The sequence below is a fragment of the Chiloscyllium punctatum genome, chromosome 34 (assembly GCF_047496795.1).
Source record: "Chiloscyllium punctatum isolate Juve2018m chromosome 34, sChiPun1.3, whole genome shotgun sequence".
Taxonomy (NCBI): domain Eukaryota; kingdom Metazoa; phylum Chordata; class Chondrichthyes; order Orectolobiformes; family Hemiscylliidae; genus Chiloscyllium; species Chiloscyllium punctatum.
The window spans coordinates 74,353,429-74,371,040 of record NC_092772.1 but is presented as its reverse complement, the minus strand read 5'-3'; the positions used below and the strand labels follow the sequence as shown (position 1 = coordinate 74,371,040).

The window sequence follows — 17,612 nt, the reverse complement described above, 5'->3', positions numbered from 1 at the left end:
AGACACGAGGACCATTTCACCTGAAACAGCAGCTGGGCACACAATAAGACTGGCTAGTTTACACACAAACACAGACACACACACACACACACACACACACACAGACACACACACACACACACACACACACACACACAGACACACACACACACACAGACACACACACACACACACACAGACACACACACACTCTCACAGACACTCACTCTCCCAAACACACACTCTCAAACATATACACACACATTCCTCTCTCTCACACACACACATTCCTCTCACACACATACATACAAACACACACTCTCTTTCAAACACACACTCTGACTTCCTCAAACACACACACACATTCCTCTCTCACACACACACACGCACACAAACACACACTCAGACAGACACATACATAAACACATAATCCCTCTCTCACACACACAGACACACAGAGATACACACACATGCACTCTCTCTCTCACACACAGACAGACACTCGCTCTCTGTCTCTCTCTCACACACAGAGATACACACACACAACCACGATTACTGTACAAACATGGAGGAAGGTTCGATGGAGAGATTACTTCTCCTAGGACTAAACCCTGATCTCGCATGATGACTGCTGTAGGGAGACAGACAGCAACTGCAAATGACTTGTTGGATCTTCCTGTGCACCACGTCTTGCATCGACAGCGTTGGTCTGTTTGGGTGCCTGCTTTTCTAGAGAGTCTCCAAGCTACAAGTGACCATACATTGACAACAGTTTTCCTCCAATCCATGTTTAAGACACATGGTGATGTTATCTTTCAATGTTTGTTCAAAAAGATCTGAATCTTCTAAAATGGACGTGGCCTCCATCCCAAATTGCGACACCAGTGTGCCTTGCGGACCCTGAGGGAATGATCAGGGAAGTGTATCTGTACCTTCCTACATTCTGCACCTTGTACCACCAGATAGTGCTCCCTCATACCTCAGAAAGCACCACTCTATTGTGTTTACCCACAATGCCCCTCATACAGTACCTCCACAAAATATTCACACCCTTAACACCTCAGAACACAGCCCAGCCCAACTCTCAGACTGCATTCATCCACAAACCCCTTCAGATTGTAAGGACCGACATCCACCGCAGTCCAAGATTGGAGCCCTGATCCTCAGAACATTATTGGGTCTCTTGATTAATCATTGAATTCCTACAGTGTAAAATCAGGCCATTCGGCCCATCAGGTCCACATCGGCCGTCTGAAAAGCATCCCACCTACACTCACACTCTCTATTCTATCCCTGTAATGTTGCATTTCCCATGGCCACCCCACCTAACCAGCACATATTTGGATTGTGGGTAGAAACCGGAACACCCAGAGGAAACCCACAGATACAGGGAGAATGTGTAAACTCCACACAGACAGTGGCTGGGAGCTAGAATCAAAGTTGCATCCTTGGTGCTGTGAGGAAGCAGTGCTAACCACTGAGGCACTGTGCTGTTCTCTCTCCCTGGATGTCATGTCATCTAACCTTTTACTAACCAGTCTCCCATGTGAAACTTTCTCATCTATCTTCTCAGTCAACCCTTCAAAACCTCTATCAAATTGGATAAACCATTTCCACAAGCCATGCTGACTATCCCTAATCAATTCTTGCTTTTCCAAATCCATGTAAATTGTCTCTCAGAATGCCCTCCAACAGCTTACCCCCCACTGCCATCAGGCTCACAGCTCCATAGTTCAATGGCTGTTCCTTACAGCCTTACTTCAATAATGGCACATCATTAATCACACTCCAGTCTTCAGGCACCTCACCCGTTGCCACTGATCGGTCCATCTGACAAGGCCATCTCCATCCTTCTGTAATCTAAGGCTATCATCCTCAGTATTTATCACCCAACCAATCTTCATATCATTCATGAACCCAATGATTAACCCTCCACCATTCAAATCTAAATCTTTTCTATCAACCACATCAGCAAGACCCCAACAGTGAGACATGAACAGACAGAGATTTCTAATTGGGCCATCACTGTCTGTTTCCGGCCACTCAGCATTCTGCACCAAATTCCTTGGATCTTGAGTTTTTATGTTCACTATCAGTTTCCAGTATGGATCCTGATAAAAGCCTTACTGACCTCCAAGCAGGCGACAGGAAAGTATTGCCCTTATTGACACACCTGGTCACCTCCTTAAAAAGTGCAATCCCATTGGTCAGACCTGACCTCCCCTTAACACAACCATTCTGACTGGTCTTCATGAACTCCAGTCTCTTTAAATGCTGATTAATTCTATCTCCCAAAATTGCTTCCAACAGACCTCCCACCCACGATATTAGCCTGACTGGCCTGTAGCTGCCTGATATATCCCATGCTCCTTCTTGAATAACAGTACCACATAGTCAGTCCGACGACACCTCTCCTGTGGCCAGAGGTGATTTGAAAATGTTTGCAAGTGTACCTGCTACTTCCTCCATCACCTCATTCGGTAAACTGAGATACATTTCCACCGTCTTTGGAGATTTATTGGGTTGTAAGAAGGCCAGACCACTCAGAACCATCTCTCTCTCTATATATGCTCATTCATTTAATTGTATCACAGAGCACCTTCACGATTTCATATCAACCCTGTCCCAATGATCATTGACAAAATGAATCCATTCACTGTAGCCTCTGGGTCCATGCACAAATTCTCACTGTGTTTCTGTCATTATCAATTCACCCTTAATGTCACTGTAAGGTACATTCAGAATTCTATTTCCCCTCTTAGCATTCCTATCTCCCAGGCAATTAGCCTGTGATACGATTTGGAGGAGTGTGGGATGTCAGTCTGGATGTGGATTAGCATTGGGAAACTCAGAAATAAGGAACACACGACTGTGATGAGTGTGGGACAGTGGGATTCATTTGGGATGAGCACACAGAAGCTGAGGAATAAACCTCAGCCCTGCAGCATGAAAATATCCCTTTGAGCTGGCAGGTCAGTCACACGAAACAGAAACCCCAACACTGGGAAAAGAGGGTGGTAACCAAATGAAGACGGTCTGTTTGAACACAGTCTCTGGAATCTGGACTTGGGAATCATTGCTGAGCAGGGTATGTAGGAAGCAGAGACAGAAATATACTGAACAATTTCAGATATTCCTCTTAGGCCACAAAACATGGGAGCAGAAATTAGGCCATTCAGCCCATCTGATAGTGTGGCACTCAATCAGTCCTGACTCTCTTACAATGCAGGTATCCCCCAGACTGATGCGCCGACAGTGTAGCACTCCCTCAGTAATGATCCTCTGACAGTGCAGCACTCCCTCAGTACTGATCCTCTGTCAGTGCAGCGCTCCCTCAGTCATGATCCTCTGACAGTGTAGCACTCCCTCAGTCATGATCCTCTGACAGTGCAGCGCTCCCTCAGTCATGATCCTCTGTCAGTGCAGCACTCCCTCAGTCATGATCCTCTGTCAGTGCAGCACTCCCACAGTACTGACCTTCTCACAGTGCAGCACTGCCCCCAGATTGACCCTCTGACATTGCAGCACTCCCTCAGTACTGACCCTCTGACAGTGCAGCACTCCTGCAGTAGTATCCTCTGACAGTGCAGCACTCCCTCAGTACTGACCCTCTGACAGTGCAGCACTCCCTCAGTACTGACCCTCTGACAGTGCAGCACTCCCTTGGTATTGGCCCTCTGACAGTGAGACTCCCCTCAGTACTGTTCCTATGACACTGCAGCACTCCCTCTGTACTGACCCTCTGTACTGACAGTGAAGCATTGCACGTACACTGACCCTCCCACAGTGTGGCGCACCTTCATACTGACTTTAAGACAGGCGCATCCTCTGATCATTCATTACTCCCTCAGAACTGACCCTCTGACACTGCAACAGCCCCTTGGCCCCTGACGGTGCTGCAATCCCTCAGGACTGACACTCTGACAGTGCTGCAATCCCTCAGCACTGGTCCTTTGACACTGCAGCACACCCTCAGAAATGAAATTCTGACACAATAGCATTCCCTCAGCACTGACATTTCTACAGTGCAGCACTCCCTCGGTACTGACCCTCCGATAACGTGGCATTTTCTCAGTACTGACCCTCCGACAGAGCAGAACTCCCTCAGTACTGACATTCTGATAGTGCGGCACTGCCTCAGTCCTGCACATCTGATAGTCCAGCACTCCCTCAGTCCTGACCCTCTGTAACAACACTCCCACAGAACTGACACACTGACTGTGTAGCGCTCCCTCAGTAATGACCCTTTGAGTGTGCATCACTCTCTCAGTACTGACCCTCTGGCAATGCAGCAATCACTCAGTACTGACTGTCTGACACATAGTGTGGTGCTCCCTCAGTACTGACCCCCTCACATCGCGGTGATCCCTCAGTACTAATCCCCTCACAGTGCGGTGATCCCTCAGTACTGACCCCCTCACAGTGCGGTGATCCCTCAGTACTGACCCCCTCACAGCGCGGTGATCCCTCAGTACTGACCCCCTCACAGCGCGGTGATCCCTCAGTACTGACCCCCTCACAGCGCGGTGATCCCTCAGTACTAATCCCCTCAGAGTGCGGTGATCCCTCAGTACTGACCCCCTCACAGCGCGGTGATCCCTCAGTACTGACCCCCTCACAGCACGGTGATCCCTCAGTACTGACCCCCTCACATCGCGGTGGTCCCTCAGTACTGACCCATTGACAGTGTAGCACTCCCTCAGTACTAATCCTCTGGCTCGGTCCTGCACCTCTGACAGTCCAGCAGTGCCTCAATACTGACCAGCTGACAGTGTAGCACTCTCTCTGTACTGACCATCTGACAGTGTAGCACTCTCTCTGTACTGACCCTCTGACAGTGTAGCACTCTCTCTGTGCTGACCCTCTGACAGTGTGGCACTCCCTCTGTGCTCACCCGCTGACAGTATGGTGCTCCCTCAGTACTGACCCTCTGTCATTTTCAACCCACCCTGAGCTTCTTCATTACGCTGATTTGAACAGAGGTAAAGAAACAGAGTTAGTGACCATCCACCGTCACCCTGTTATAAAACTTATTTTCAAATGTGCCTTGTGTGTGATTCCCACACCCTCTAATAGTTCCCTGGAAGGTGGGGGTGAGGTGTACTCTCCTGCTGCAGTCCTTGGGTGTCCCACAGTGATGTTAGGGAGGGAGCTCCAGGAGTTTGACCTGAACCATGTAAAGAGCTCTCTTACTGGAGTGCCCTTTTTAAAGTTGGGAAGTTATTATAGACCAGGAGGACCCGAGAGCTGCTGTCTTGTCAGAGAGAGAGGCCTGGTGGGTCACACACCTCAGGTGAGAGGCGAGGTTGAGAAGCTGGGGCCTTCATGGTCATTTCAGACATGATAGAGATCGAACCAACAATATTGGCATCACGAACCTGTTAGCTGTGGTAACTGACCCCCCTTTGTAGCAGAGGGATTCAATCCCTTTAATAGAGTAAGCTGGAGAATTCAACACTAAAATCAATATGTACGGACGCACTAGAGACCTGAAACATCAAAACAGAGATTGCTGAAGAAGCTCAGCATGTCCGGCAGCATCTTGGAAGGGAGACGGAGAAAGAGACAGAGAGAGAGTTCACCTTTCAATCCAGTGATTTCTGCGGGAAAGTTCCTTCAGAACAGACCGTTTTGAGGAAGAGTCACTTGGAATGCGAATTGTTCCTCTCTCTCTTCACCGTTGCTACCTGCTGAATTGTGCTGAATTTCCCCACCATCTGTTTACTTGAGAACATGACCTGATCCAAGTGTCACTGAGTAATTCAGTCTGTGTTCAATGCCCTGAGGCTGCTTCTGCTGAAAGTTGACAAACAGGTTTAAGGCTGTGTAAGGTATTGTATTCAGAGGGCGGGCTACATGGGAGAACAGATACAGAACAAAGGCACACCGAAATGTTAGGTCTGAGCTGTTCCTTCTGAACTAACATCACAAAGTTACATTGATCAGGATCTTTGTGAAGTGCCTTTGTCAAGTGACCCTTCATCAAAATGGTCTGTTCTGAAGGAACTTTCCCGCAGAAATCACTGGATTGAAAGGTGAACTCTCTGTCTCTTTCTCCCTCTCCCTTCAGAGATGCAGCCAGACATGTTTAGCCTCTTCAGCAATCTCTATATTGATGTTTCAGGTCTCCAGCGCGTCCGTACAGATTGATTTTAGTGTTGAATTCTCAAGCTTGCTCTGTTCAAGGGATTGAACCCCTCTGCTACAAAGGGGGGTCAGTTACCACAGCTAACAAGTTCGTGATGCCAACATTGTTGGCTCAATCTCTATCATGTTTGAAATGACCATGAAGGCCCCAGCTTCTCAACCTCGCCCCTTACCTGAGGTGTGTGACCCACCAGGCCTCTCTCTCTGACAGAACAACAGCTCTCGGGTCCTCCTGGTCTATAATAACTTCCCAACTTTAAAAAAGCACTCCAGTAAGAGAGCTCTTTACATGGTTCAGGTCACAATCCCAGAGCTCCGTCCCTAACATCACTGTGGGACACCCAAGGACTGCAGCAAGAGAGTACACCCCACCCCCACCTTCCAGGCAACTATTAGAGGCTGTGGGAATCACATACAAGCCACATTTGAAAATAAGTTTTATAACAGGGTGACGGTGGATGGTCACTAACTCTGTTTCTTTACCTCTGTTCAAATCAGCGTAATGAAGAAGCTCAGGGTCAGTTGAAAATGACAATGGTATCCTTCGTAGGTTGGTGTTTATTAGAGTTTGTATCGACAGTATGAATGTTTGAGCACTTATTCAAGGGCATGCAGGTAGCTGCCAGAGGAAGTGATGGGGGCTGGTATAATTGCGACATTTCAAAGGCATCAGGATGAGTATGTGAATAGGAAGGGTTAAGAGGGATATCAGCCAAGTGCTAGCAAATGGAATGAAATGAGATGAGAATATCTGGTTGGTATGGGCGAGTTGGACAGGAGGGTTCATTTCCAAGCTGTGCATCTCTGTGACCCTGGGCCTCTGAGTAGTCTATTGCAGAGAGTTTCATCTCAGTGACTCTGTGCCTCTGAATAGTCTATTGCAGAGAGTTTCATCTCAGTGACTCTGTGCCTCTGAATAGTCTATTGCAGAGAGTTTCAGCTCAGTGACTCTGTGCCTCTGAATAGTCTATTGCCGAGAGTTTCAGACAGGGTTTGGTTTGTGTGTCTCTCTCATGCTTCCTCAGAATCTGCAAACCCTATGTCTCCAAATTTCCACAAGACTCTGTGAAATAGAAAAAAAGTGGGTCAGTGCTGAGGGAGTGCTGCACTGTCGGAAGATCAACACTGAGGGAGTGCTGCACTGTCAGAGGGTCAAGACTGAGGGAGTGCTGCACTGTCAGAGGGTCAACACTGAGGGAGTGCTGCACTGTCGGAAGGTCAACACTGAGGGAGTGCTGCACTGTCGGATGGTCAACACTGAGGGAGTGCTGCACTGTCAGAAGGTCAGTACTGAGGGAGTGCCGCACTGTCAGAGGGTCAGTACTGAGGGAGTGCTTCACTGTCAGAGGGTCAGTACTGAGGGAGTGCTGCACTGTCGGAAGGTCAACACTGAGGGAGTGCTGCACTGTCAGAAGGTCAGTACTGAGGGAGTGCTGCACTGTCAGAGGGTCAGTACTGAGGGAGTGCTGCACTGTCAGAGGGTCAGTACTGAGGGAGTCCTGCACTGTCAGAGGGTCAGTACTGAGGGAGTGCTGCACTGTCAGAGGGTCAGTACTGAGGGAGTGCTGCACTGTCAGAAGGTCAGTACTGAGGGAGTGCTGCACTGTCCGAGAGTCAGTACTGAGGGAGTGCTACACTGTCGGAAGGTCAACACTGAGGGAGTGCTGCACTGTCAGAGGGATTGAATCCCTCTGCTACAAAGGGGGGTCATTAACCTCAGCTAACAGGTTCGTGATGCCAACATTGTTGGTTCAATCTCTATCATGTCTGAAATTACCATGAAGCCCTGAGGGAGTGCTGCACTGCCAGAGGGTCAGTACCTAGGGAGTGCTGTACTGTCAGAGGGTTAGTACTGTGGGAATGATGCACTGTAAGATGGTCAGTACTGAGGGAGTGCTGCAATGTCAGAGGGTCAGTACTGATGGAGTGCCGCACTGTGAGAGGGTCAGTACTGAGGGAGTGCTGCAGTGTCAGAGGGTCAGTACTGATGGAGCGGTGCATTCTCAGAGGGTTAGTACTGAGGGAGCACCACACTGTAAGAATGTCAGAACTAAAGGAGTGCTGCACTGCCAAAGAGCTGCACTGTCAGAGGGTCAGTACTGAGGGAGTACCGCACTGTCACATGGTCGGTATGGGGGCAGAGCCACACAGTCAGATGGTCTGTACTGAGGAAGTTCTGCACTGTGTGAGCGTCAGGACTGAGGGAATGCTGCACTGTCAGATGGTCAGTACTGAGGGAGTGCTGCACTGTCAGAGGGTCAGTACTGAGGGAGTGCTGCACGGTCAGAGAGTCAATACTGAGGGAGTGCTGCACTGTCAGAGGGTCAGTACTGACGGAGCGCTGCACTGTCAGAGGGTCAGTACTGAGGGACCGCTGCACTGTCAGAGGGTCAGTACTGAGGGAGTGCTGCACGGTCAGAGGGTCAGTACTGAGGGAGTGCTGCACTCTCAGAGGGTCAATACTGAGGGAGTGCTGCACTGTCAGAGAGTCAGTACTGAGGGAGTGCTGCACTGTCAGAGGGTCAGTACTGAGGGAGTGCTGCACTGTCAGAGGGTCAGTACTGAGGGAGTGCTGCACTGTCAGAGGGTCAGTACTGAGTGAGCACCACACTGTCAGAGGGTCAGTCCAGACGGCAAGCCTCCCTATCAGAGGATCTGCACTGAGAGAACACTGCACCATCAGAGGGTCAGTACTGAGGGAGTGCCTCATTGTCTGAGGGTCAGTACTGAGGGTGTGCTGCACTGTCAGAGGGTCAGTACTGAGGGAGTGCTGCACTGTCAGAGGGTCAGTACTGAGGGAGTGCTGCACTGTCAGAGGGTCAGTACTGAGTGAGCACCACACTGTCAGAGGGTCAGTCCAGACGGCAAGCCTCCCTATCAGAGGATCTGCACTGAGAGAACACTGCACCATCAGAGGGTCAGTACTGAGGGAGTGCCTCATTGTCAGAGGGTCAGTACTGAGGGAGTGCTGCACGGTCAGAGAGTCAATATTGAGGGAGTGCTGCACTGTCAGAGAGTCAGTACAGTGGGAGTGCTGCACTGTCAGAGGGTCAATACTGAGGGAGTGCTGCACTGTCAGAGAGTCAGTACTGAGGGAGTGCTGCACTGTCAGAGGGTCAATACTGAGGGAGTGCTGCACTGTCAGAGGGTCAGTACTGAGGGAGCGCTGCATTGTCAGAGGGTCAGTACTGAGGGAGTACCGCACTGTCGGAGGGTCAGTACTGAGGGAGTGCTGCACTGTCAGAGGGTCAGTACTGAGGGAGCGCTGCACTGTCAGACGGTCAGTACTGAGGGAGTGCTGCACTGTCAGAGGGTCAGTACTGAGAGAGCGCTGCACTGTCAGAAGGTCAGTACTGAGGGAGTGCTGCACTGTCAGAGGGTTAGTACAGAGAGAGTGTTACACTGTCCGATAGACTGTACCCTGAGGCACTGCTGGACTGTCAGAGGTGCAGGACCGAGGCAGAGGGTCAGAGCTGAGGGAGTGCTACACTGTCAATGAGTCAGTACTGATGCAGTGCTGAACTGTCAGAGTGTCAGTTATGATGGAGTGCTGTACTGTCAGAGGTTTTGGCCTGAGATTGGGCCACACTGTCAGAGGGTCAATATAGGGCCACTTCCACAGTCAGAGGGTCAGTACTGAGGGAGTGCTACACTGTCAGAGGGTCAGTATGGAGGGAGTGCTGGACTGTCAGATAGACAGTACTGAGGCACTGCTGGACTGTCAGAGGTGCACGACCAAGGCAATGGGTCAGTACTGAGGGAGTGCTATATTGTCAATGAGTCAGTACTGAGGGAGTGCTGCAATGTCAGAGGTTTTGTCCTGAGATTGGGGCACACTGTCGGAGGGTCAGTATAGGGCAACTTCCACACTGTCAGAGAGTCAGTACTGAGGGAGTGCATCACTATCAGAGGGTCAGTGTGGAGGGAGTGCAGGATTGCTAGAGGGTCAGTGAGGAGGGGGTGCAGCATTGTCAGAGGGACAGTGTGGAGGGAGTGCAGCATTGTCAGAGGGTCAGTGTGGAGGGAGTGCAGCATTGTCAGAGGGACAGTGTGGAGGGGGTGCAGCATTGTCAGAGGGTCAGTGTGGAGGGAGTGCAGCATTGTCAGAGAGTCAGTGTGGAGAGAATGCAGCATTGTCAGAGGGTCAGTGAGGAGGGAGTGCAGAATTATCAGAGGATCAGTGTGGAGGGAGTGCAGCATTGTCAGAGGATCAGTGTGGAGGGGGTGCAGCATTGTCAGAGGATCAGAGTGGTGGGAATGCAGCATTGTCAGAGGCTCAGTATGGAGGGAGTGCAGCATTGTCAGAGGGTCAGTGTGGAGGGAGTGCAACATTGTCAGAGGGTCAGTGAGGAGGGAGTGCAGCATTGTCAGAGGGTCAGTGTGGAGGGGGTGCAGCATTGTCAGAGGGTCAGTGTGGAGGGAGTGCAGCATTGTCAGAGAGTCAGTGTGGAGGGTGTGCAGCATTGTCAGAGGGTCAGTGTGGGGGGAGTGCAGCAATGTGAGAGGATCAGTGTGGAGGGAGTGCAGCATTGTCAGAGAGTCAGGACGGAGGGAGTGCAGCATTGTCAGAGGGTCAGGGTGGAGGGTGTGCACCATTGTCAGAGGATCAGTGTGGAGGGAGTGCATCATTGTCAGAGGATCAGTGTGGAGGGAGTGCAGCATTGTCAGAGAGTCAGGACGGAGGGAGTGCAGCATTGTCAGAGGATCAGTGTGGAGGGAGTGCAGCATTGTTAGAGGGTCAGTGTGGAGTGGTTGCAGCATTGTCAGAGGGTCAGTGTGGAGGGAGTGCAGCATTGACAGAGGGTCAGTGTGGAGGGAGTGCAGCATTGTCAGAGAGTCAGTGTGGAGGGAGTGCAGCATTGTCAGAGGGTCAGTATGGAGGGAGTGCAGCATTATCAGAGCATTAGTGTGGAGGGAGTGCAGCATTGTCAGAGAGTCAGTGTGGAGGGGGTGCAGCATTGTCAGAGGATCAGTGTGGAGGGAGTGCTGCATTGTCAGAGAGTCAGGACGGAGGGAGTGCAGCATTGACAGAGGGTCAGTGTGGAGGGAGTGCAGCATTGACAGAGGGTCAGTGTGGAGGGAGTGCAGCATTGTCAGAGAGTCAGTGTGGAGGGAGTGCAGCATTGTCAGAGGGTCAGTATGGAGGGAGTGCAGCATTATCAGAGCATTAGTGTGGAGGGAGTGCAGCATTGTCAGAGAGTCAGTGTGGAGGGGGTGCAGCATTGTCAGAGGATCAGTGTGGAGGGAGTGCTGCATTGTCAGAGAGTCAGGACGGAGGGAGTGCAGCATTGACAGAGGGTCAGTGTGGAGGGAGTGCAGCATTGTCAGAGAGTCAGTGTGGAGGGAGTGCAGCATTGTCAGAGGGTCAGTGTGGAGGGGGTGCAGCATTGTCAGAGGATCAGTGTGGAGGGAGTGCAGTATTTTCAGAGAATCAGTGCGGAGGAGGTGCAGCATTGTCAGAGGATCAGTATGGAGGGAGTGCAGCATTGTCAGAGGATAAGTGTATGGGGGTTGCAGCATTATCAGAGGATCAGTATGGAGGGGGTGCAGCATTGTCAGAGGATCAGTGTGGAGGGGGTGCAGCATTGTCAGAGGATCAGTATGGAGGGGGTGCAGCATTGTCAGAGAGTCAGTGTGGAGCCAGTGCAGCATTGACAGAGGATCAGTGTGTAGGGTTTGCAGCATTATCAGAGGATCAGTGTGGAGGGAGTGCATCATTGTCAGAGGGTCAGTGTGGGGGGAGTGCAGCATTGTAAGAGGATCAGTGTGGAGGGAGTGCAGCATTGTCAGAGAGTCAGGACGGAGGGAGTGCTGCACTGTCGGAGGGTCAGTACTGAGTGCGCACCAAACTGTCAGAGGGTCAGTCCAGACGGCAAGCCTCCCTATCAGAGGATCTGCACTGAGAGAGCACTACAGCATCACAGGGTCAGTACTGAGGGAGTGCCTCATTGTCTGAGGGTCAGTACTGAGGGAGCGCTGTACTGTCAGACGGTCAGTACTGAGGGAGTGCTGCACTGTCAGAGGGTCAGTACTGAGGGAGTGCTGCACTGTCAGAGGGTCAGTACTGAGGGAGCGCTGCACTGTCAGAAGGTCAGTACTGAGGGAGTGCTGCACTGTCAGAGGGTTAGTACAGAGAGAGTGTTACACTGTCCGATAGACTGTACCCTGAGGCACTGCTGGACTGTCAGAGGTGCAGAACCGAGGCAGAGGGTCAGTACTGAGAGAGTACTACACTGTCAGAGGGTCAGTACTGAGGGAGTGCTGGACTGTCAGATAGACAGTACTGAGGCACTGCTGGACTGTCAGAGGTGCACGACCAAGGCAATGGGTCAGTACTGAGGGAGTGCTATATTGTCAATGAGTCAGTACTGAGGGAGTGCTGCAATGTCAGAGGTTTTGTCCTGAGATTGGGGCACACTGTCGGAGGGTCAGTATAGGGCAACTTCCACACTGTCAAAGAGTCAGTACTGAGGGAGTGCTACACTGTCAGAGGGTCAGTACTGAGGGAGTGCATCACTATCAGAGGATCAGTGTGGAGGGAGTGCAGGATTGCTAGAGGGTCAGTGTGGAGGGAGTGCAGCATTGTCAGAGGGTCAGTGTGGAGGAAGTGCAGCATTGTCAGAGGGTCAGTGTGGAGGAAGTGCAGCATTGTCAGAGGGTCAGTGTGGAGGGAGTGCATCACTATCAGAGGATCAGTGTGGAGGGAGTGCAGCATTGTCAGGGGGTCAGTGTGGAGGGAGTGCAGCATTGTCAGAGGGTCAGTGTGGGGGGAGTGCAGCATTGTCAGAGGTTCAGTATGGAGGGGGTGCAGCATTGTCAGAGGATCAGTATGGAGGGAGTGCAGCATTGTCAGAGGGTCAGTGTGGAGGAAATGCAGCATTGTCAGACGGTCAGTGTGGAGGAAGTGCAGCATTGTCAGAGGGTCAGTGTGGAGGGAGTGCAGCATTGTCAGAGGATCAGTTGGGAGGAAGTGCAGAATTGTCAGAGGATCAGTATGAAGGGTGTGCAGCATTGTCAAGGGGTCAGTGTGGAGGGAGTGCAGCATTGTCAGAGGGTCAGTATGGAGGGAGTGCAGCATTCTCAAAGGATCAGTGTGGAGGGAGTGCAGCATTATCAGAGGATCAGTATGGAGGGAGTGCAGCATTGTCAGAGGATCAGTGTGGAGGGAGTGCAGCATTGTCAGAGAGTCAGTGTGGAGGGAGTGCAACATTGTCAGAGGGTCAGTATGGAGGGAGTGCAGTATTATCAGAGGATCAGTGTGTAGTGGGTGCAGCATTGTCAGAGGGTCAGTATGGAGGGAGTGCAGCATTGTCAGAGGATCAGTGTGGAGGGGTTGCATCATTATCAGAGGATCAGTATGGAGGGGGTGCAGCATTGTCAGAGGATCAGTGTGGAGGGGGTGCAGCATTGTCAGAGGATAAGTATGGAGGGGGTGAAGCATTGTCAGAGAGTCAGTGTGGAGTTAGTGCAGCATTGTCAGAGAGTCAGTGTGGAGGGAGTGCAGCATTGTCAGAGGGTCAGTGAGGAGGGAGTGCAGCATAGTTAGAGAGTCAGTGTGGAGGGAGTGCAGCATTGTCAGAGGGTCAGTGTGGAGGGAGTGCAGCATTGTTAGAGAGTCAGTGTGGAGGGAGTGCAGCATTGTCAGAGGGTCAGTGTGGAGGGAGTTCTGCATTGTCAGAGGTTCAGTGAGGAGGGAGTGCAGAATTATCACAGGATCAGTGTGGAGTGGGTGCAGCATTGTCTGAGGATCAGTATGGAGGGCGTGCAGCATTTTCAGAGGATCAGAGTGGTCGGAATGCAGCATTGTAAGAGGCTCAGTATGGAGGGAGTGCAGCATTGTCAGAGGGTCAGTGTGGAGGGAGTGCAGCATTGTCAGAGGGTCAGTGTGGAAGGACTGCAGCATTGTCAGAGGGTCAATGTGGAGGAAGTGCAGCATTGTCAGAGGGTCAGTGTGGAGGGAGTGCATCACTATCAGAGGATCAGTGTGGAGGGAGTGCAGCATTGTCAGAGGGTCAGTGTGGAGGGAGTGCAGCATTGTCAGAGGGTCAGTGTGGGGGGAGTGCAGCATTGTCAGAGGATCAGTATGGAGGGGGTGCAGCATTGTCAGAGGATCAGTATGGAGGGAGTGCAGCATTGTCAGAGGGTCAGTGTGGATGAAGTGCAGCATTGTCAGACGGTCAGTGTGGAGGAAGTGCAGCATTGTCAGAGGGTCAGTGTGGAGGGAGTGCAGCATTGTCAGAGGATCAGTTGGGAGGAAGTGCAGAATTGTCAGAGGATCAGTATGAAGGGTGTGCAGCATTGTCAGAACATCAGTGTGGAGGGAGTGCAGCATTGTCAGAGGGTCAGTATGGAGGGAGTGCAGCATTGTCAAAGGATCAGTGTGGAGGGAGTGCAGCATTATCAGAGGATCAGTATGGAGGGGGTGCAGCATTGTCAGAGGATCAGTGTGGAGGGAGTGCAGCATTATCAGAGGATCAGTATGGAGGGAGTGCAGCATTGTCAGAGGATCAGTGTGGAGGGAGTGCAGCATTGTCAGAGAGTCAGTGTGGAGGGAGTGCAACATTGTCAGAGGGTCAGTATGGAGGGAGTGCAGTATTATCAGAGGATCAGTGTGTAGTGGGTGCAGCATTGTCAGAGGGTCAGTATGGAGGGAGTGCAGCATTGTCAGAGGATCAGTGTGGAGGGGTTGCATCATTATCAGAGGATCAGTATGGAGGGGGTGCAGCATTGTCAGAGGATCAGTGTGGAGGGGGTGCAGCATTGTCAGAGGATAAGTATGGAGGGGGTGAAGCATTGTCAGAGAGTCAGTGTGGAGTTAGTGCAGCATTGTCAGAGAGTCAGTGTGGAGGGAGTGCAGCATTGTCAGAGGGTCAGTGAGGAGGGAGTGCAGCATTGTTAGAGAGTCAGTGTGGAGGGAGTGCAGCATTGTCAGAGGGTCAGTGTGGAGGGAGTGCAGCATTGTTAGAGAGTCAGTGTGGAGGGAGTGCAGCATTGTCAGAGGGTCAGTGTGGAGGGAGTTCTGCATTGTCAGAGGATAAGTGTGTAGGGGTTTCAGCATTATCAGAGGATCAGTATGGAGGGGGTGCAGCATTGTCAGAGGATCAGTGTGGAGGGGGTGCAGCATTGTCAGAGGATAAGTATGGAGGGGGTGAAGCATTGTCAGAGAGTCAGTGTGGAGTTAGTGCAGCATTGTCAGAGAGTCAGTGTGGAGGGAGTGCAGCATTGTCAGAGGGTCAGTGAGGAGGGAGTGCAGCATTGTTAGAGAGTCAGTGTGGAGGGAGTGCAGCATTATCAGAGGATCAGTATGGAGGGGGTGCAGCATTGTCAGAGGATCAGTGTGGAGGGAGTGCAGCATTGTCAGTTGGTCAGTATGGAGGGAGTGCAGCATTGTCAGAGGATAAGTGTGTAGGGGTTTCAGCATTATCAGAGGATCAGTATGGAGGGGGTGCAGCATTGTCAGAGGATCAGTGTGGAGGGGGTGCAGCATTGTCAGAGAATCAGTATGGAGGGGGTGCAGCATTGTCAGAGAGTCAGTGTGGAGGCAGTGCAGCATTGACAGAGGATCAGTGTGGAGGGGGTGCAGCATTGTCAGAGAGTCAGTGTGGAGGTAGAGCAGCATTGTCAGACGATCAGTGTGGAGGCAGTGCAGCATTGACAGAGGATCAGTGTGGAGGGGGTGCAGCATTGTCAGAGAGTCAGTGTGGAGGTAGAACAGCATTGTCAGAGGATCAGTGTGGAGGCAGTGCAGCATTGACAGAGGATCAGTGTGGAGGGAGTGCATCATTGTCAGAGCGTCAGTGTGGGGGGAGTGCAGCATTGTCAGAGGATCTGTGTGGAGGGAGTGCTGCATTGTCAGAGAGTCAGGACGGAGGGAGTGCAGCATTGTCAGAGGATCAGTGTGGAGGGGTTGCAGCATTGTCAGAGGGTCAGTGTTGAGGGAGTGCAGCATTGTCAGAGAGTCAGTGTGGAGGGAGTGCAGCATTGTCAGAGGGTCAGTGAGGAGGGAGTGCAGCATTGTTAGAGAGTCAGTGTGGAGGGAGTGCAGCATTGTCAGAGGGTCAGTGTGGAGGGAGTGCAGCATTGTCAGAGGGTCAGTGTGGAGGGAGTGCAGCATTGTCAGAGAGTCAGTGTGGAGGGGGTGCAGCATTGTCAGAGGGTCAGTGTGGAGGCAGTGCAGCATTGTCAGAGAGTCAGTGTGGAGGGAGTGCAGCATTGTCAGAGGGTCAGTGAGGAGGGAGTGCAGAATTATCACAGGATCAGTGTGGAGTGGGTGCAGCATTGTCTGAGGATCAGTATGGAGGGCGTGCAGCATTTTCAGAGGATCAGAGTGGTCGGAATGCAGCATTGTCAGAGGCTCAGTCTGGAGGGAGTGCAGCATTGTCAGAGGGTCAGTGTGGAGTGAGTGCAGCATTGTCAGAGGGTCAGTGTGGAAGGAGTGCAGCATTGTCAGAGGGTCAGTGTGGAGGAAGTGCAGCATTGTCAGAGGGTCAGTGTGGAGGGAGTGCATCACTATCAGAGGATCAGTGTGGAGGGAGTGCAGCATTGTCAGAGGGTCAGTGTGGAGGGAGTGCAGCATTGTCAGAGGATCAGTTGGGAGGAAGTGCAGAATTGTCAGAGGATCAGTATGAAGGGTGTGCAGCATTGTCAGAGGATCAGTATGGAGGGAGTGCAGCATTGTCAGAGGATCAGTGTGGAGGGAGTGCAGCATTGTCAGAGAGTCAGTGTGGAGGGAGTGCAACATTGTCAGAGGGTCAGTATGGAGGGAGTGCAGTATTATCAGAGGATCAGTGTGGAGGGGTTGCATCATTATCAGAGGATCAGTATGGAGGGGGTGAAGTATTGTCAGAGAGTCAGTGTGGAGGGAGTGCAGCATTGTCATAGGGTCAGTGTGGAGGGAGTGCAGCATTGTCAGAGGGTCAGTATGGAGGGAGTGCAGCATTGTCAGAGGGTCAGGTTGGAAGGGGTGCAGCATTGTCAGAGGATCAGTATGGAGGGTGTGCAGCATTATCAGAGGATCAGTGTGGAGGGAGTGCAGCATTGTCAATGGGTCAGTGCGGAGGGAGTTCAGCATTGTCAGAGGGTCAGTGTGGAGGGAGTGCAGCATTGTAAGAGGATCAGTGTGGAGGGAGTGCAGCATTGTCCGAGAATCAGTGTGGAGGATGTGCATCATTGTCAAAGGGTCTGTGTGGAGGGAGTGCAGCATTGTCAGAGGATCAGTGTGGTGGGAGTGCAGCATTGTCAGAGGGTCAGTGTGGAGGGAATGCAGCATTGTCAGAGGATCAGTGTGGAGTGAATGCAGCATTGTCAGAGGATCAGTGTGGAGGGAGTGCAGCATTGTCAGAGAATCAGTTTGGAGGGAATGCAGCATTGTGAGAGGATCAGTGTGAAGGGAGTGCAGCATTGTCAGAGGGTCAGTGTGGATTGAGTGCAGCATTGTCAGAGGGTCTGTATGGAGGGAGTGCAGCATTGTCAGAGGGTCCGTATGG

General features: G+C 51.6%; 1 long non-coding RNA gene across 1 annotated transcript in view; it reads right to left on the bottom strand.

Moving 5' to 3' along the window:
- Window positions 1-5,671, bottom strand: part of LOC140459038 (uncharacterized) — a 100,699-nt gene extending 95,028 nt beyond the window's left edge. The window contains exon 1 of the long non-coding RNA XR_011953833.1: window positions 5,562-5,671. This is a non-coding gene — a long non-coding RNA (uncharacterized lncRNA). The remainder of the gene's footprint in view (window positions 1-5,561) is intronic.
- Between the last annotated feature and the right edge of the window lie 11,941 nt (window positions 5,672-17,612).